The 21,162-nt window shown below is 36.6% G+C and overlaps 1 long non-coding RNA gene across 1 annotated transcript; it reads left to right on the plus strand.

The window, feature by feature from the left end:
• Positions 1 to 2,704: 2,704 nt before the first annotated feature.
• Positions 2,705 to 20,905, plus strand: LOC108523723 (uncharacterized). Its single transcript, XR_001883878.1, has 4 exons — positions 2,705 to 2,744; positions 4,149 to 4,229; positions 14,397 to 14,519; positions 17,008 to 20,905. It is a non-coding gene; the product is annotated as an uncharacterized LOC108523723 (long non-coding RNA).
• Positions 20,906 to 21,162: the final 257 nt, after the last annotated feature.

Here is a 21,162-nt window from a genome sequence, read left to right on the forward strand (position 1 = left end):
TTCTGCACAGCAAAAGAAACTACTATCAGAGTGAACAGGCAACCTACAGAATGGGAGAACATTTTTACAGACTCTTACTATGTTTCAGCAAGAGACTGGCAGCATTTTGCTGCTGCCCTAGAGATTTGTGGAGCTTTCAACTTGAGAGAGATGATTTAGGGTATCTAGTGGAAGAAATTTCTAAGCAGCAAAGCATTCAAAAAGTGACTTGGGTGCTGTTAAAATCATTCTGTTTTAAAAGGGAAACAGGACATAACCGTTAGAAAATTTGCATCCTGACGATGTAGTAGAAAAGAAAAACCCATTTTCTGGAAAGAAATTCAAGCCGGCTGCAGAAGTTTGCATAAGTAGCAAGGGGCCTAATGCGAATCCCCAAGATCATAGGGAAAATGTCTCCAGGCCATTTCAGAGACATTCATAGAAGCCCCTCCCATCACAGGACCGGAGGCCCAGGAGGAATAAGTGGTTTCATGGGCCAGGACTGGGGTCCCCATGCTGTGTGCAGCCTAGAGGCTTGGTGCCCTGTGTCCTAGCTGCTCCAGCCACAGCTGAAAGGGGCCAACATACAGCTCTGGTTGTGGCTTCAGAGGGTGGAAGCTCCAAGCCTTGGCAGCTTCCATGTGGTGTTGAGCCTGCAGGTGCACAGAAGTCAAGAATTGAGGTTTGGGAATTTCCACCTAGATTTCAGATGTATGGAAACGCCTGGATGCCCAGGCAAAAGTTTGGTACTGGGGTAAGGCCCTCATGGAGAACCTCTGCTAGGGCACTGCTGAAGGGAAATGTGGGGTCAGAGCTCCCACACAGAGTCCCTACTGGGGCACTGCCTGGTGGAGCTGTGAGAAGAGGGCCACCATCCTCCAGACTCCAGAATGGTAGATCCACCGACGGCTTGCACTATGAGCCTGGAAAAGCCACAGACACTCAATGCCAGCCTGTGAAAGCAGCCAGGAGGGAGGCTGTGCCTTGCAAAGCCACAGGGGCAGAGCTGCCCAAGACCATGGGAACCCACCTCTTGCATCAGCATGACCTGGATGTGAGACCTGGAATCAAAGGAGATCATTTTGGAGCTTTAAAATTAGACTGCCCTGCTGGATTTTGGACTTGCATGGGGCCTATAATCACTTTGTTTTGGTCAATTTCTCCCATTTGGAATGGCTGAATTTACTCAATACCTGTATCCTCATTGTATTTAGGAAGTAACTAGCTTGCTTTAGATTTTACAGGCTCACAGGCAGAAGGGACTTGCCTTGTCTCAGATGAGACTTTCGACTGTGGACTTTTGAGTTAATGCTGAAATGAGTTAAAACTTTGCAGGACTATTGGGAAGGCATGCTTGGTTTTGAAATGTGAGGACATGAGATTTGGAGGGGCTGGGGTGGAATGATATGATTTGGCTGTGTCCCCACCCAAATCTCAACTTGAGGTGTATCTCCCAGAATTCCTAAGTATTGTGGGAGGTACCTAGGGGGAGGTAATTGAATCATGGGGGCCAGTCTTTCCCATGCTATCCTGGTGATAGTGAATAAGTCTCACGAGGTCTGATGGGTTTATCAGGGGTTTCTGCCTTTGCTTCCTCCTCATTTTTCTCTTGCTGCTGCCATGTAAGAAGTGTCTTTCACCTCCATGATTCTGAGGCCTCCGCAGCCATGTGGAACTGTGAGTCCAATTAAACCTCTTTTTCTTACCAATTTTGAGTATGTCTTTATCAGCAGCATGAAAACGGACTAATACACCCAGAAAGCTCTCTGGGGCTGATCATGTGTTCTAACTTATAAGGAAAGGGAGTTTCAAGGCATCTGGAGTGTATTCTAAGCAGGCCCTTCCATATAACGCACAGGAAGAGCCCGATATTCAGCCGTGGGGCTCAGGATGGTCAATCCATCTGGCTGCCCTGACCACAGCGCAGAATATCAGAGTCATAAGCTTTTAGGAATTGGGGAAACTTCAGACAGAGAGTATTAAATCTGGGCTCAGCTTTGGTGGGTGAATCATTCTCTGTACTATCTTTACTCAAGGGGTTAATTTGTCTATATTTAAATCCGTTCTCTCCTGTAACAGGTGCAATGACTGTTTCCTCTGTGAGACAGAACTGATGGAATTGAGATTTTACTAAATAACCTATTTTGAGCTAGTTCTTTGTCCAGTTGTCTTTGTTCTTGGCATGGTGATCATAATAGCCAGAGGATTTTTTACACAAATCTAATCAGAGACATAGGCATATTTTCTGTGTTTTTTCTTTTTTTAAAAAATAAATAACATTGAAGTTCTGTAATGTAGTAAAACAATGTAGTCTACCTAGATGTTAAGGTAAACCTCTGATCTATATATCAGGAGTGACTCAATCTGGTTAAAAGCTGCAGAGAAAATTAGAGGGATTTGGGTATATGCCTAGTTTTATACAAAGGTTAACACACAAGCCTTGCAGTGTAATAGGCCTAGGTTTGAATTCTGGCTTCACCACTTACTACCTTCCACCAGTGGCCTCAATCAAGTTACTTAACCTACCTGAGACATGCTATTTTCATTTAAAAATGCTTAGCATGAAATGAACTTAGTATTAAAATAACAGTAATTACTATTGTTATTTTTTTTTAATTTTTTTATTTTTATTTTTTGGTGAGATGGAGATTTATTCTTGTTGCAAAGGTTGGAGTGCAATGGCGTGATCTCAGCTCACCTCATCCTCTGCCTCCCAGGTTCAAGAGATTCTTCTGCCTCAGCCTCCCCAGTAGCTGGGATTATAGGTAAGTGTCACCACACTCGGCAATTTTGTATTTTTAGTAGAGACGGGGTTCCACAGTATTGCCCAGGCTGATCTCGAACTCCTGACCTCAGGTGATCCGCCTGCCTCGGCCTCCCAAAGTGCTGGGATTACAGGCATGAGCCACTGCACCCGGCCTGTTGTTGTTATTAAAAATGCATGCATTCTGCCAGCCCCAAGGACAGAAAGGAATACTTTTTCTTCAATAAAGTTTTACACATTACAATATTCCCTGGGGATATGATGTGTTCTCTAAAGGAGAGAGAAATCCTTCATCTGGATTTCTGGGAGATTATTTTTTTCTTTCAGTACACTTTATTTATTTATCCCAGGCATAGTATTTTTGTTAATCTTTTAATCACATTTTGATATACTTTCTTGACTTCCTCTTTAGTCCCTATTGAAACAAGTTTTCTCTTCATGCAATCACGAATAAACTTACTCATTTCTATTCAGTAATGTAAGCATTATATTTTGTAACATTAGGATAAATTTTAGCATGCAAATGAATAAAAAGCAAGGGTAAGAGACAAGAGAAAGTGTCTGTTAATAAATAAATGACATGATGTTAGGTGAACAGAAACAGTTGGGAGACCTACTTTTAATTTCCTCATTATCTAAAAATTGAAAAGGCCAAATGCACCAAGTTTACTGATAATTCGCTTTTATTTGCTAGCCATGAATCCATCATGTAAAGAGTAGTATTGATGAAAAGAGCAATATTATCACCTATAAAATGTACTTGGTACTAATGTAATATATGGTACTGCCAATTCTATCATAGAAATTTGGCCAAAGAATGAGAATGTAGTAATTTATGAATTCCAAGGACAATTACATAATAATACAAATAATGTTCTATTACTCATACTTGTTACGGTATATAAACAAAAATTATTCTACCTCTAGGAGACTTATGTACAGTAGTTCACCTTTATATGTGAGGGATACATTCCAAGATCCTCATACCTAATACCAAACCCTATAGATGCTGTGTCATTTTCCTATACATATAAACCTATGAATATGTTTATGTTAGGCACAGTAAGAGATTAACAACGACTAATAATAAAATAAAAACAATTATAACAGTATGCCAGCATCACTACTCTTGTGCTTTGGGGCCATTATTAAGTAACAAATAAGGGTTACTTGAATACAGTGCAATACTGCAACAGGAGATCTGATAACAGAGAAGACTACTAAATGATTAAGTTGCAGGTAGCTGAGACAGCATGTATATACTGGACAAAGGGACGAGTCACATCCCAGGTGGGACTGAGCACATGATTTCATCACACTACTCAATGGTACACAATTTAAAACTTATGAATTGTTTATTTCTGAAATTGCTCATTTAATATTTTTGGACTGTGTTTGACTGCAGGAAACTGAAACAGTGGAAGAAGAAACCATGGATAACAGAGGACTACAGTACATCAAATGGACCAATCATGGCTTTCTGCAGGTGTGAAAAATTTAAGAATCATCTAAAATTTTCCTAAAATATCCAAGCTTGCATGTTCAGGTCTGTAGTAATATAATGATGCTGATATTTTGATAAGCACAATTAACAGAATGCTGATTTGTATTAGAAAGTAGCTCAACAATCGAAGCTGCCCTGCAACCTAAATTTCCAGGCTCAAACTTCAACTACTCATCTACGTGTAGCCATCTTATCACCATAAATTAATATTTTAGTATGCCTCCTTACAGTTCTTTTCTAATATGTATTTAAAACCTACTTTGTGTGTGTGTCTGTGTGTAAACAAAATCGGATTGATGCCATAGTTGTTTTATAGTTTGTTTTAACTTATTAAAGCCTGTTATACATACAAATAAGTTATCTATGTACACTTTAAAGAATGATAATAAGATAATCACCAATTTACTCACCAATCAGCTTAGGAACTATATCATTATAAGACTTTAGAAGCTCTCTGTGAACCACTTTCTGATAGGATCCCTCCCTTGGCCCCAGAGATAATTACCATCGTGAGTTCTGTGTTATTTATATCCTTGTTTTTCTGTATAGGATATTTTCTATGCTTGTACTCCTAAAAATACATATCACTTGGTTGTGCCTGTTTTTGAACTTAATGGATTATTATGTGATTTATTTTATTACTTGTTTCATTTCTTAATATTATGCTTCTGAAATTCATTCAGGTTGATGCCTTTAGCTACAGTTTATCTTGAGTACACCATGATATATACTTTATGAAAATAACGTTTCCATTTAACCCTGATGTATATATCCCCCTACTCGTTTCCAGTTTTTAAAAATTACAAATAATGCTGCTGTGAACATATTTTTAACACATCTCTAGGTACAACTGTGCAATGGCTTCTCTAATAAATACGGGGAAACAGAATAAATAGAACTGCTGGATTACAGGGTATGTGCACACGGTCACTTTTATAGATAATACAAACTGTGTCCTAAGAAGTTGAAACCATTTAGATTCTCACTAGCAGTGGAATACAGAGAACACTGTACTACAACCTAGCCAACATTTCTTTTTTTAAGTATCCATTAATCTAGTTGATAAAAATGGTACGCCAATATAGTTCTAAATTGCATTTTATTGATTAAGAGCTTGAGCCCCCATTTCATATATTTATTGGCCATTTGGGTATCTGCTTTTATAGAGTGTCTATTCTTTCCCATTTTCCAATTGGACTGTTTGTCTCTTTCTGATTGGTTCATAGGAACGTCCAGATAAATCAGGATCATCTTTAATATACAACATGAGCCACAAATAAAATTTTAAATTTTCTAGTAGCCACATTCAAAAAGCAAAAGGAAACAGATGAAGTTAATTTTAGTAATATATTTTTTAACCCAATATATCCTAAATATTTTAATTTCAATATGTATTCAATATAGAAATTATTAAGATTCTGTACATTCTTTTGTTTTCATACTATGTCTTTGAAATCTGGCATGTATTCAGGATAAGAGACACTGCAAGTCCTTAAAACATGTGACTTGTGACTACCATTTTGGGCAGCACAATTCTAGATACTAAGCCTCTGCCAGGTGTGTATACAGGCACCTTCAGTATCCATTGGGGAACTGGTTCCAGGATCCCCATGGATACCCAAACCCACACATACTCAGGTCCTGCAGTTGGCCCTACAGATACCAAAAGTCAGTATATGTGGGTTTTGCATCCTGCAAATACTGTATTTTTGATTCCTGTTTGGTTGTAGATGCAGAACCCACTGATATGGAGGGCTGGCTGTATTTAATGAAAAAAAAAAAAACCCACATAAAAGTGGACCACACAGTTCAAACCGGTGTTGTTCTAGGGTCAACTGTATTGCAAATTTCTATCAATGTGGGGCTTCTCTTTCTACTTTCTCTATGGTATCTTTTTGTGAACCAAAATTGTGAACTTTAAGTACGCATATATGTACATTTTCCTTTATGCCCTGTGTTTTCTATGACTGGTTAACAAAATCTTTCACATTCCCTGGGTCATAAAGATATACAATTATATTGTCTATTAAACGTCTTATAGTTTGCAAACACTACAATCATATATGTAGAAAATCTAATGGAACCAACAGAAAGAATCAGTGAATTTAGCAAGGTTGCATTTTATAAGATTGGCACATAAAAACCTGCATACTAGTTATACATACTAAAATCATTGGAAATTGAATTAAAGAAAATTCCATTTATAATAGCACTAGAAAAGGAAATGTTTAGGAATAAATCTGACAAAAGACATGCAAGATTGTACATTAAAAACTACAAACCATTGCTGAAAAATATTGAAGACTAAATAAATGCAGAGATGCACCTTGTTTATCGGTTTATTGGTAAAGACATCAATTCATCCCAAATTGATCTATAGAGTCAATGTAAGTGCAATCAAAATCTTAGCAATATAAGCTGACTCTAAAATTCATATGGAATTGCAAAGGATGTAAATAACCGCAACAACATTATTCCCATCTTAGCCTCCTGAGTAGGGGTACTTGTATAGTACTTGGAAATGACTTCTGCATGTGCATCCCTGAGAACCTTTCTAATGTGAAGCCAACCAGAATCTCTTCTGCATGGACAACCTGGCCCTTACTAGGATATATTTTGTGTTAGGTGGATGGGGCTGGGACCTCTGATTTTAGGCATTTCAAACAGAAGTCAAGTCTTGCCTCTGAACACTTCTCCAGATTATTCATGCACCTGCTTTTCCTCTTCATAGGAATCCCTCCCATTAAATGCATGATTTCTAGGGTTATTAAGCTAAGCAGTGACATAATTTTAAAATAAATGATCCCAGAACATGATCTTGAACAGAAGCAAATGGAAACTTTAAATTCACCCTCCCATTCTAATAACTTTTATCTCATTGAGCTCATTATGGTTGGTCAGTGTTGGATTTTTGTCCACCTTGGCCAAGAAGAGGGATGTGGTGAACTGTAAAATTTTCTGCTCTGAACCTAATACCTACCCTCTTGTTCTCTGATACTGAGAAAGTAATGCACTCCTGCTAAATTACTCTTTTGAGCTAGTAATTCCTAGAACATCATGTATGGCCTGGAATGGGCCAAATTGCAAAAAAACAAAAACAAAAACAAAACAAAACAACCTCCCTTCTGCAAAATTGCAAGACTTGCCTGAACAGTGACCACCAAACTTGCAGCTCTCCCTTTGTTGCTTTTTTGTTTTCCCCTAGAAAACCCCCTTATTCTTGATGTTTGAATAATACACATTTTCTGCTGCATTTTGAGATTCACAGAATTTTTGACAAACAGATACTCTTTACTTTCGTTACTTGAAAGGTATTTTCACTGGGCATAGAATTGTAAATCGGTGTTGTTAAATTAAATTTGGCCTAGAGCTGCTGCTTTACATATTTTAAATTCTACTTAAAGTTTCCCCATACATAATTAACTATAACTCAACTTGATGTATAAAATAGACTGTAACCTACTCTTGTAACAAGTAGCCAAGTCTCAGCCAATCACAGTAGCCAAACTTCAATCAACCACAGACAACTGTTCAAAGAAGGCAAAGGCAGGTTCAAATAAGGCAAAGGCAGAGCTGTAAATAATCCAGCTGTTTCTGTACTTCACTTCCATTTTCTGTACATCACTTTCCTTTTTCTGTCCACAAATGTTATCCAACCATGTGGCAGCCCCGGAGTGGCTCTGAATCTATTCTAGTTCTGGGGGCTGCCTGATTTACGAATCATTCTTTGCTCAATTTGCGAATCATTCTTTGCTCAATTAAACTCTGTTAAATTTAATTTGTCTAAAGTTTTTAACTGTGTATTTTCTCTCAGCGCATGAAGGATAAAATTAAATTCTCTTCTGAAGAAATGAGCTGTCAGTCTAATTGCTCTTGCCTTGAAGATGATTTCTTTTCCCACTCTCTTTAGCTGTTTTTAAGATTTTCTTATTCTCTTTGCTGTTCAGCAGTCTCATTATAATCCGTTTGGTGTGGATATTGTCTTACTGCTGGGATGCTTTGTGCTTCTTAAAGCCATGGGTTCAAAAACTCTGGAATATTCTCAGTTATCATACATTCAAATATTGCCTCTTCCCCATTCTATCTTTCTAGAACTATCACTTGGAGTACGTTAAACTTATTATCCTAATCTCTCTTGTATCTTGATCTCCCCCCACCTCTCTCTCTCTGTGTGTGTGCATCATATCTTTTTTTTTTTTTTTTTTTTTTATGTTTCTTTGAGTTTCATTCAGGAAACATTTTCATATCTGTCTTTCAGTTCACTAATTCTACTGAGTCAAATCTGCTGATACTACTGAGTCAAATCTGCTGATAAATCTATACAGTTTTAAACTTAATTTATCATATATTTCTTTTCTAGAATTTTTATAATTACAGTTATAAATCTGTTTATTGTCTGCTCATATTTCCAAAATTCTCTTTTATTTTTTAAACATCTTAAACATGGTGATTTTATATTTGTATATTTTATGGTATGAGTTACTCGTTTTCTTTGGACTTTTGTCTATGGAATGATTTGAGGCTTGAATTGACGTTGTTATTTCCAGGGAGGATTTACATTGGTTGTTGCTAGACACCTGGAGGTGCTGCAGAGGCAGAGCTACTTTCGAGTAAATCTTTACTAGAGGTTTTATGGGCACAGGAAGCATAAAGTCAGGCCACATAAGGGCTGACTTCTGATTTTAAATTATTGGGGTAGAGTGTTTCCTGCTCTATCCAAGCCATGGTTGAGGGAGGAAAGCTTCCTTGTTGTCCTTTTATGCATTGGGACATTTTTTTTTTTTTATAATAGTTGCATTGGGATCATTCACGTGTCATTAATTCATTCTTTTAAAGTATATAACTCAGTGATTTTTAGTATTTTCACAGAGTTGTGTATCCATCATCTCTATCTAATTTTAGAACATTTTCATCAGCCCCCCAAAAAAGCCCAAAGCCATTAGCAGTCACTCCCAAACCTCTTCTCCCCCTGGCCTCTGGCAACTACTAATCTACTCTCTGTCTGTATGGATTTGCTTATTATGGACATTTCATATTAATGAAATCATACAGTATATCACCTTTTGTAACTGGTACTAGACCTAACATGTTTTCAAGGTTATGCAAGGCAATTTTCATATTTCATTCGCTCTCATGATGCAGGGGGTAGCCCTTAACATCTTAATTGATCTGAGTGTGACCACATGACCAAATTTTTGCCATTGGAGTGTGGGTAGAAATATGGTACAATTCTGGGTGCAGTAGTGCATGCCTGTAATCTCAGCTACTTGGTAGGCTGAAACAGGAGGATCTCTTGAGCTCAGGAGTTTGAGACCACCCTGGGCAACACAATGGGACCCATTTCAAACAACAACAACAACACAAAACCTAAACAAACAAAAAAAGAAATGAGGTATAAGACTTCTAGACCATTTCCTTAAAAGCAAGCTGCCTGCCCACTTTTTCCTTTTTTTCCATTCCCATGAGCTGGCACAAGGTCTTGGTGACAGTGAGCAGGCAGAAGCTAGAAAGTATAATACCCTAGTGACTACTGAAAAAGGAGAGGAAACCCAGGCTTTAAATAATCTTGTGCTGTACAGCCAGCCAGTAAACCTCCAGAATATAACATGATTGAAATAAACTTTGTTTAGATGGGTATTTTGGTTTCAGCAGTTCACTCTATATGCCAACTAACAATAAGATGTAGCATCATTTATTTTACCATTCTCCTGCTAGATGGTTTTGTACTATTTTTGATAATGATAATGCTGCCATGGACGTTTATGCACCTTTGACTTCCTTTCTAGTTATTTCCTTATAATACATTTCTAGAAGTGAAGCTGCTTATTATAGAATGTGGACATTAAGTCTTTTAAACCATATTGCCAAATATTCTATTAGAAAAACAACTTGTTTTATGCTCAATATCAGTGTAAGAGAGTGTTTTTTGGTTATTTAAAAAAAACTTAAAACATAATTACCTAAAAAGTACTATTTGATAACTTGTGTAGGCACCTGATAATGGAAACTATTCAATAGTAACTACTGGTTAATGAAAACTATTCATTTCATTATTTGTATAAATTCTGATGTTATGAAAACAACACATGATTTCAAGCAAGCATGCAAGCCTGATTTAAAGTAAGCACGCAAATATCCCTAAACATTTCAGCTGGGAAACAATGGTAAAAACTGTATTATGTTTGCAATGTGATTATCTTTAAGTACACTGAAAAATGCTAACATTTTCAACATACACTGAACTTATTTTGGATTTCTGACTTGCATTTCCTGAGCTATAATTATAATGCCATTTTCTTATTTCAGCACAGATTTTTCTCATTTATATGTTGGTTCTCTAGCAGAATATGGTTTTCTGTTTTCATAAATAACAACAATATGGGAAAATGCATAAGTGATGACTTGACACAAAATGAGGAGCTAATCTAATAACCCATGTCTTGTAAAGTAGCTAAATATTTCAGTCAATTTCACATAGGTTATGAGGACAACTTCGTCCCTTTTGTTGTCCTCTCATTGGTAACTTCTATTCTGTGAGAATGATAAACATGAAGCAGATAATCTAATCACATTCCTAGATGCAAGTATGCTTTCAAATAAAATGAAAAGCTAATGGATACATGTTATAAGCCAGTTATAGTAAACACACACACACACACACACACACACACACACACACACGGATACATACTGAAAACCAGTCGTAATTCAACCTATATATTCCATCCATGTAAACATAAAAGTTATTGTTTTAATTAAAGAATATTTCTAATAAGATCTTCATTAGAGGCTGTGGGAGTCAGCCTCCAGAATGTCTCCCAGTGATCTTACTTCCTGGTGTTCATGCCCTTGTGTAGCCCCCACAGAATAGGGTTAACTTGTGTAACCAATTTGATATTATAGAATGATGGAGTGTGACTTCAGAAGCTAAGATCAAAGATATGATGGTGTCTGTCAGTCTCTTTCTTGGATCATTCACTTTGGAGGAAGCTAGCTGCCATGTGATGAGGACAGCCAAGATGCCCAGTGGAAAACTCCACATAAAGAGAGAAATTAAGGCCTGACAACAACCAGCATTAACCTGCCAGGCACACGAGGAAACCACCTTGGAAGGGGATCCTTCAGCTCCCCTTAAGCCTTCAGAGGACTGCAATCTCATGAGAGTTACCACCCCAGAGCCTCAGCTCAGTTACTCCTGGATTTGTGACTCAGAGAAACTGAGTGAGACATAAATGTTCATTGTTTGAAGTTGTTAAGTTTTAGGATCACTTGTGACATAGCAATAGATTACTAATATGGGGCTTTGGAATATTAAATGAAGATCAATTAACTTGAATAAGAAACGGAAAGCAAAAGGAGATACCTTAATAAACAGTAAACTAAAATCTAGACCCCCAAGTAACTATTAATTCATCAAAAATTTACAACATACTTATTATGCATAAGAGCCCTTCAACTGTTTCTAACTGTAAAGCAAGTTCTTCTGTCCTGAGCAGACACTCCAGCTCCTGTGTTTGGCTTCCTGGCAGGGCATGCACAACCTCCCAGGAACATCCTGGGCTAGTGCTGAAAGGCTGGTGAGACAGATCACATCTATTCCACTTTTTTTTAATCTTCTGGGACATTTCTCATGACACTTTTGGAAACATAAAAATCTTTTACATTCCTTTAGTACTAAATGAAGCTCAAAATACTTTCTATAAACACAATTATATATTAATTATAACGACATGTAAACATGTTAATGTACTATTATGTATTTTATATATATAATATAAACATATAATTTTATGAAATAATACAACAGCTTTATAGTTATAAATTAAAATTCTAATTTATAAATTGTCCCCCAAATAAATTAGAGTAATAAAATAAAAGTGCTGCTTGTTTCGAACAATCCTACTATCTTCTCCCCACTATCTCCACTTCAGATAATACAGCCACCTCAAGAATTACTGTTCTGGTGTTTTTTGTTTGTTTGGTTTTGGTTTTTTTTTTTGAGACACACAGTCTCGCTCTGTCACCCAGGCTGCTAGAGTGCAGTGGCGCAAATCTCAGCTCACTGCAACTTCCGCCTCCTGGGTTCAAGTGATTCTCCTGCCTTGGCCTCTCAAGTAGTTGGGACTACAGTTATGTGCCACTACGCTTGGCCTCTTTTTTTTTTTTTTTTTTTTTTGTACTTTTAGTAGCAATGGGGATTCGCTATATTGGCCAGGCTGGTCTCAAACTCCTGGCCTCAAGTGATCGCCTACCTCGACCTTCCAAAGTGCTGGGATTACAGGCATGAGCCACCAAGTCCAGCCTGTTCTGTTCTTTAATCTTGACCATTAGGATCCCCTACATGGCCCACTTTTACAGAAACCCACCCAGAATAACCTCTAAAATTATAGTAAAAATAAGCTTCATTTCCTCTAGAACTGGCAGAGTAGAGTAAATCAAATAAAGTAAACAAGAAGATAACCCTCTCCCCCCAAAAAAACCAACAAAACCAAAAAACAAAACAAAAACAAAAGCAAAAACCAAATCTGGGGTTAGCTAAAACCTGGTCAAAAGATGGGAAAATCAAGACCATAAAACAGTATGTACAATTAATAGCAATTCGAATGGTAGAGAATGCATGTCAGTGAAATGGAACAACTGAATGTTTTTTAAAGTTAGGCCTATTATACAAGAACGTGTTTTGAGACAAAGCAGAATAACACATTCATATTACTAAAGCCTGGCAACTGAGGACAGCTGGCTGGATCATGAGTTCACATGCCTCAGAAAGAAACTTGGTAGACCTTTCAGATGATTGGTACATAGAGAATCAAATTTACAACAGGATAATGTGTCACCTGTCAGAATCCTTAGAGTAAGAAGTGTTCCCCATTTGCAGTGGAGCAGGTGATATGTACAAATTACAAAATGAAGATTGATGTCTACCTTTTTTTGCAGTTCAATGAAAAACAGATTTTTGCCAAGTAAACGTATATGTAATGTTTATTGTGATAGCTGAACCTATCCCAATCTTCTAGGCACATTAAAAAATCAGGGCAACTCTAAAACTGCCATTGAGCTTCCCAAAAGGGTAATATATCTTTAAATCCTTGGAATTTTTTGCAGAAAGGTAATTGGTGCCGATGTGCTTTGAATGAAAACAGTAAACAGAAAAATAATTTGTGGCTAAAATCTCTTCTGAGAATAATATAAATAGGAATGCAACTTATGTTGAGTAAGAATTGGCAAGGCTGTTGCCAAGGGGGATTGAAAGAACTGAAGCTGCTATAGGTAGCAAAGGCATAAACAAAACATAAAGCAAACAGCCATAAACAAAACAGAGTTTTCCCAGAGAAAATGACAATCTGCTTGAGAGGGCTGACCTCATGACCTAGTCTAATTTCTCTTCGCACAGAATTAAGACTCAAATTTGGGAAATATTCCATTTAAGATTATTTTAAAAGTCAAGTGGCTGAATACAAAGATTATTACAGCAGGAAAATTCACCCAATGTACTAGTCCTAGGAAAAAGAGGGTAGAATTGGAAGTCAGCAGACTTATTTTTCTTTTCCTAGCTCTGCCACTTAATTGGTTTTCTGAATTTTAGCAAATTATTTAAGCGGTCTGGGATTCAGTTTCCTCATCTATTAAAAAAAAAGGCTGGCTTAGAATCCAAAATTCACTGGTTTGTGCAAAATCAGATCAACTGGAAGTGGAGACCTAGCATATTATGTTGAAGAAGGTTCTTGGGCTACTTGGAGACTCATTAGGAAAGCAGACGTTATTCATTCATTACACGAACTAATTAATGAACCAGGCACCATTCTAGATGCTGCAGCAGCAAACAACACAAGCCATCCTCATTCCCACAGAACTTAGAATCTAGTACCTGGAGATAGCCAATGAATTAGTAAGCAAAGAATTTCACATAGTGATAATTGTCGTGATGAAAAAAAGTACAAAAGTGATATAACAGAGAAACACTAAGTGGGGTTGGGCAGTTAATGGGCTGGTCAGGAAGGCCCCACTGGCTTCATGGGTGTGTAATCTTTGCAACTGCATATGGGCTCATACTTAGAAGTCCCTGTTTGATTTAGTGCTCTGCTTGTACTGTCTTGAAATTATTAATCATTTTTAATAAGGGGCCCTGTATTTTCATTTTGCATGCAGCTCCTCATATTATGTATCCTGTCATGCGGGGATATGCGATCTGAATGACAATAAGAAGATGGACATATGTGAAGATGGTGGAAGGACATTCTATGAGTAAATAGCAAGTGCAACATAACCTTGGTATGTCTGAGAAACAGAAAAAAGACTAAGATGGTTTATGCACAGAAGTAAGAGAAATACAGTGGCAGGAAATGATGCCAGAGAAATAGGCAAGGGCCACTTCATACAAGGAGTTGTAGGAGACTGGAAATATAAGCATAGTGTACTTAATGAAAAGGGGTACAAGCAGAGATACCTACCCCCTGGAAGTGGGACACAAGAAAACTTGTATGTTTCTGTGTGGACTTAGATTGAGACTGTTATCCATTTATCTAGAACTATGTGTATATATAGTTACATATCTATATGTAGATGTATCTATGTATATACACAGTTACATATCCATATCTATAAAGATACAGAGATATAGATATGAATATGTAACTACAGACATAGATATGGATATGTAACTATATCTCCATCCTGAGAATTTATAACCACAGGCCAAAAATATTATATCAGATTGAGATTTCAATGAATAATCTAGGAGCCTCCAAGCAGGGAAATTAACATTAAAATAAATTATGTCATAGGACAACAAAGCCCTCTGGGAAGGGCAGCTCAGTGTGGAATCATCCAAGATAATGACATTGGAAAAGAGGCCTCACTAGAGGTGTCTTCCATGGGCCTCTTGGGATACAATCAAGGCAGAAATTTCTAAATTTATTTGTATTCATTTTCAGAAAGGATAAGTAAAGTACAGCCATTCTATGGGCTCCCACTTGAAGTACAGGGTATAAGGCAGCCGCTGTAAATGCTCCCTTATTCTAGGGACCAGCCTATTGGTTGGTGATAGCCCTGTGGCATCTAAAAGAAGCAAATGCAAAAAAAAAAAAAAACACACTCTCTAGAAGGACAAGCTCTCAACAGAGGCTGCAAAGGATTGCCATAGATAAAACCTTGATGAAAATAGACTTACATGACAATTATACAAAATGCATGAGGAAACAATCTACTGTGATCAGTAGCCAGCAGTGGATAACAACAATAAACAGCAGAGCCACAGGCACATTAAACTTTAGACTGTAAAACTATCACTTAGGAGCAAAAATAAGCATGAGTATAATTATTTAAAGACGATATCTAAAAAATTAAAAAATAGCTACTGTAAAAACATTCAGATTTAAAAAGATATAAAATGTAACTTCTTGAAAAAATATATATACATACAAACACACACATATATATATATAGTCAGACAAAAGAATCCTTCAACAGATATGCTAACCAGCAAATTGCATATATGTGAAGAAAAGCAGTGAACTGGACGAATGATCTGAATAAATTCCTCAGAATATGGCACTAAAAAATGAAATGTGTGAACAAGAGCTTATAAGACAGGGAAAGCAGAATGTGATGGCCAGCGTGCATTTCACTGGAATTCCAAAAGGACAGAAGAGAGATAATTTGGTAAGTAATATCTGAAAATATAATGGCTGAGAATTTTTCATAACTGATGGAAAACAAGAATCTTCATATCTAGGAAGGACAATGATCCCTTCCTAGGATAATAAAATTACACCTCTATCAAGGTACATCAGTATGAAACTACAGAATAATAATAAAAAAAGAAAAGAAAAGAAAAGAAAAGGGCTCAAAGTATCCAAAGAAAAGATACAGTAGAGGAAGAAGAAATGTCTGAATACATAAAAAAAAGATTTGACAATAAATTAAATTATGAACAAAAACTGGTTTGCATGTGTGTAAATGTAAACATGCTGTGACTTGATGAAAAGGCAGTTGGTTAGAGTGGTGGGGAAAAAACACTAAATATCTTATTTAGGAGACATACCCACACATGCAAATACAAACAGTTGAAATATTTGTGAAGAAAAAGAGATGTAACAAGCAAATATTAACAAAAGAAAAGTAGTAAAATACTATAAATTTTAAGGCAAAAGTAGTTGATAACTACTATCCTTATCCTTGATAAGGATAAATGTCATTATAATAAAATGTTCATTCCATCAGAGAAATAGTTCTAATCTTATAAACACCTGATAATATACTTCGAGCTATGTGAAGCAACACTGATTAATTTCAAAGAGAAACTGACAACTTCACAATCATAATGATAGAGTTTAACATTGATTACCAGAAACTGCTAGATTAATAATAATAACCTGTCAAAACCAATTGATTTACTGTACTCATGTTATGCTTATTAAATAGCTTTGGTATTCCCTGATTTCTTTGTAGCTTATTCTGTAACTTTTATATTAATATGGAATAAAGGAAAGGGGACATAGATTGGTTTATTAATTAATTTATTCAACAAGTATTTGCTAAGTGACTTCTAGGCTCCACACATTGTTCTAGTCTGCTGTGTAGCAATACTAAACAGAATATCTCTCCTCTCATGGAGCTTATATTCTAGAAAATACATGGATAAACATACAGAAATGTTTATATTTACATGTTAAATGTAAATGGAGAATTATATACACTAAAGAGAAGCAGGGTAAGTAGTGCTAGGACATCAGGTTGGGTAGTTCTACTGTTTTGACAGGGCTCCCAGGGAAGCCACTACGCTGGGCAGAGAAAGAAAACACTCTGCAGATACCTGAAGACTTTGGCACTTGCTTGGAAAGTGCCACAGTCTGAGGGAGAAGCCTGCTGGAGAGAGAAGCCTGCTGGAGGGAGAAGCCTGCTGGAGGGAGAAGCCTACTGGAGAGAGAAGCCTGCTGGAGGGAGAAGCCTGCTGGGCAGGCAAGAACAGTGAGGGTCAACCAGTGGTGACAATGGAAGGAGCCAGGAAGACAGCAAGGGCAGGCCAGAGAGTTGTGTGTTGGATGTGGCCAGAATGTGTGGGACTCTGCAGGGCATGGTTTTTATTCTAAATGATGTGAGAAGCCACTGCAGAGTGTTGAACAGAAAATGGTGTGATCTGGCCTCGTTTGAAAAGGATCACTGTGGCTGCTCTGCTTTGCGCAGGGAGAGGCAGGGGTTGGGGCTGACACTGGGACACCAGTTAGGAGGCATTTGTAATAATCCTGGGGTGGCTGGAGCAGGCGTAAGAGGTAGAAGTGGTATGGGAAGTGGGAATCTGGGTACATCATGAAGGAGTACAGACAGGATAAATGACAAATCTTTCCAGCCTGCATTATACTCTGTCTCTTAGGTTAATGCCTTTGTTGTTCTTGTTGTTTTTCAGAGACTTTATTCCCATGGGCCTGAAATAGTGTATTTAAAAACTGATCTATTATATTTAAAACATGCTACAATATTTTTTAAAACGTTTGGAGAAGTTGTAAATACTGCTGACAGCGCTCTTTAAAAACAAAAATCCATTCCACTTAAATAATCTGCTAATGGCAAAGGTAAATGAAGGGAGTTGGAGGAGTGGCACTTCCTCAGTAACTTAGGCATCAACAAAACCAGATCTGAGTGGGCACATCAGAGTTTAGGTTTTAAATAAAGAATCTAGAAAGGGAGTTGCCCGCTTTTTTCTCTATTATGTTTGCTGAAGGGACATTTTGGAAACACAGGAAGAGAGCAGAAAGCTGTGGGCAGAATTTGCTTAGTTTCACAGGTAATTGGATCTAACAGCAAGAGACAATTAATGGCTGGTCTATTCATTAAACACTTTCCTTAGCCATAGCAGATTCCCCGCAATTTAACAAACTTCTTTCTGATACTGATTTTGCTACCAGAAAAAGCTTACAGTGACAGCAATTGTAGCTGCAGCAGAACTGATATTTAAAATCACAAAATCAATCTGTATACCAATATATGCAAGTTTCACAACAGCTTCTGAGAACATGATTTCACAAACTAAAAATTAAGAAAAAAATTGATGACAAGTTTATATTTCAAAGTTGACTCTCTTTATCTTGCCTGGAACCTCTAATGCTGAAAGATCAGATCAAAAATTCTAAATGCATTTTGAAGGGAATGAAGGATATGTCAGAACCAAAACCTTTGCCCAACAAATTGTAAGATATTCTTAACAGGAATATCTAACTGACCCTAGGTGCCTAATGAATCAATCACCCTTTTCCACTCACAGAAGAAAATGACATTCTGTCCCTTGAACAAGGCACCTTTTATCCTAAATGCTACAGGATATATATTTTCCCTGTGATCCAATTAGAAGTCACACAGGCTTCTATCTGATTGCATTTATCATTACCTGAAAATTACAAGAAGTCCACAAAAAGTCATGTTCTCAGTTTTGGTAAAATCTAATCCAAGGTGCTCCATAAAAGAAGTTCCACTGTACTTGGAATACAACTTCTTCAAGGAAACTTCCTTAAACAGACTCAGGAAAAGATCTTAGGGTATTTTAGACGGTATACAGAAAGTTAATATCTTAATATTTGAGAATTCTTCAAAATGCTTAAATTATACTGTGGGAAACACTGGTTGTTATGTTTTGTTACGGAATAATGAAATCAAGACAGCTGAAAATAAATTTGTAGGAGTTAAAATTGGAAACAACCCATATGTCTTTGAAAGGGTGAATTGTTAAGAAAACCGATATATTCATACTCTACAATATTACTCAGCAATAAGAAGGTATGACCTACTGACACAGACAACATGAATCTCCAGAGAATTATGCTGAGAAAAAAGCCAGTCCCCAAAGATTAGTGTGTACGATCCTATTTATTAAACGTTCTTGAGATGACAACATTCCAGAAATGAAAAAAGCACATTAGGTTGGTGCAAAAGTAAGTACAGCTTTTGCCACTGAAAGTAATGCAAAAACCTCGAAAACATTTGCACCAACCTAAATAATGGTCATGAGGAGTTAAGGACAGGGCCATGGAGGATGTGGGGAGTGGAGTGTGCTTATAAAAGACCACCACCAGGGATCATTGTGGTGATAGAACGATATCTTGACTGTAATGGTGGACACACAAGCCTACATATGATAAAACTGTATAAAATACACACACATGCATAAGTAAAACAAAGTCTGAACACAATCAGTGGATTGAATCAATGTCAATCTTCTGGGTGAAACTATACTATAATTACGCAAGGTGTTATTCAGGGGAACTGGATGAAGAGTACATGGGATCTCTACATTATTTCTTAAAACTGCATGTAAATATATAATTATTTCAAAATAAAAACATTAATTGAAAGACAAAGGGTGGCTACAAGACTTGATAAATATCAGCCTGGGTACTCATTTGCTTTAAAAGGTACTATGAAACCTGAAGGTAAGCTACAAGCAAATAAATTTGATGATTAAAATGGATAGATGATTTAGTTTTCTATTTCTTTTGTGTTTTGGAAATTTGTGTCATCAGGAATTTTGTCCATTTCTTCTAAGTGCGCTCTTTTAATTATAATAATGGAGAGTTGGGTCTTCTTCTCCCCCAGGTGAGTCTAGCTATAAAAGTTGCCTAAGCCAACTTTTAATACTTGTACCAGAAGAATCTTGTCTGTGATAAAAAGTGTCATCAAATGCTGTTTGCTTAAAGTAGAACTAGTCTGTCCTTTGAAAATAGCTAGGAATATATAATTTTGTATGCTATAATTCTTGGAAGCCAAGAAATCCAGTACTTTAATCACTCATTCACGTATAATATATGAAATATAAAGTGTACCCATTTTATGTGTAAGCCAATGAGTTTTGACAATGTGTAAATCCATGTAACCACTACCACAGACAAGAGAGTAAACATTTCCATAACATCAAAAAGTTCCTTCATGCCCAACTCTAATCAATAACTGAGCTATTTCTGGTCAACAGAGATTGGTTTTGCTTTTCTAGAATTTTATATAAATACTTGTACAGTATACATTGTTTTGTATCTGGCTTTTTTGCCCAACACAATGTTTCTGAAATCGTACCAGGTTATTGGACATATCAGTAATTCATTCTATCTATCTGGGTGGTATTTAATGATATGGGTCTATCATAATTTGTGTATCCACTCACCTGTTGAAGTAACATCTAGGTAATTTCCAATTTTGTCCATTATGAATAAGGCTGCTATAAACGATTGTGTACAAATATTTGCTGGACACACTTTATTTCGCCTGACTAAATGTGTCATAGTTGAATTACTGGGTTGTATGGGAAGGATATGATTAACTTCAGAAGAAACCTCCAAACTAACTTCTGAAGTGTTTGTACCAATTTACATTCCCATTAACATGATGCTTCACAACCTCGCCAACACTTAATATTTCGTCTTTTTCATTTTAGCTGGTGTGCTGTAGCATGTCAATATAATTTTTTTGCATTTCTCTAATGATTAATAATGTTGAACATTATGTCTATGTGCTTATTTGCCATCTTTTTATAGTCTTTTGTAACTTGTCTGTTCAAATCTTTTGGCCTTTTTGAAAGGTTGCTTTTTTTGTCTTATTTTTAAGTTGTAAGAATTCTTTATTCATAAGTCCTTTGTTAGATATACTTATTGCAAATAATACTTCTGGTCTGTGGCTTGGGCTTTGTATTCTCTTAACAATGTCTTTCAAAGAGTAGATCATTTTAATTTTAATAAATTCCAATATATCAATTTTTTCTTTTGTTGTGTGTGCTTTTTGTGTCCTATCTACTTGCTTACCCTGATGTCACAAAGATTTCCTCCTATTTCCTTATAAATGTTTTATGATTTTAGCTTTTACTATTAGGTCTATGATGTATATTGAGTTTTGTTTGTTTGTTTGTTTAGGGTGTTAAGAACTGAGGTGCATTCCC

Source organism: Rhinopithecus bieti, unplaced genomic scaffold (genome assembly GCF_001698545.2).
Source record: "Rhinopithecus bieti isolate Rb0 unplaced genomic scaffold, ASM169854v2 scaffold_77265, whole genome shotgun sequence".
NCBI lineage: Eukaryota > Metazoa > Chordata > Mammalia > Primates > Cercopithecidae > Rhinopithecus > Rhinopithecus bieti.